Consider the following 412-nt stretch of genomic DNA (forward strand, 5'->3'; position numbering starts at 1 on the left):
GCACTCATCAATATTCAGCACCAAGCAAAGTTTGCTGCAGGAGGGCAGCCAGCCCGTGCCCCCAGCCGGCTACCTGAAGGGAGGCGGAGGCCGAGGTGCGCGCGGGAGGCCGGCGGGGGCACGGGCCGCGCGGGGAGGAAGTTCGCGGAGGCCCGGCCGGCTAGGCCTGAGCCCGGCTGGTAGTGATGTAGGGGGAGGGGGCCTGCGGCTGCAACGCCGCGGGCCACCAACCCTGCGCCGCGCCCGGCCCTCCCCCGCGCCCCTCACCTCACGGCCACCACCATCTTCCCCGCCCGGCCGCCTCCCCCATCCGCTCGCGCCAGCCCGCCGCCCACCCCAGCGCACTAGTTACCGTGCCCCGCGCCCCCTCCCGGGCCGGCTGGGGGGAGGGGGTGACCCTCATTACACTGGG

General features: G+C 75.2%; 1 protein-coding gene across 5 annotated transcripts in view; it reads right to left on the reverse strand.

The window, feature by feature from the left end:
* Positions 1-412, reverse strand: part of NSD1 (nuclear receptor binding SET domain protein 1) — a 153,833-nt gene that overhangs the window by 152,405 nt on the left and 1,016 nt on the right. The window contains exon 1 of one of the 5 annotated variants that reach the window (XM_010846563.1): positions 353-412. The exons of 1 other annotated variant lie outside the window; for it this stretch is intronic. The gene's annotated coding sequence lies outside the window, so the exon portion shown is untranslated. 3 more of the 5 variants (XM_010846568.1, XM_010846566.1, XM_010846565.1) reach the window with 3 other exon arrangements.

The sequence above is a fragment of the Bison bison genome, unplaced genomic scaffold (assembly GCF_000754665.1).
Source record: "Bison bison bison isolate TAMUID 2011002044 unplaced genomic scaffold, Bison_UMD1.0 scf7180017864238, whole genome shotgun sequence".
NCBI classification, from domain to species: Eukaryota; Metazoa; Chordata; class Mammalia; order Artiodactyla; family Bovidae; genus Bison; species Bison bison.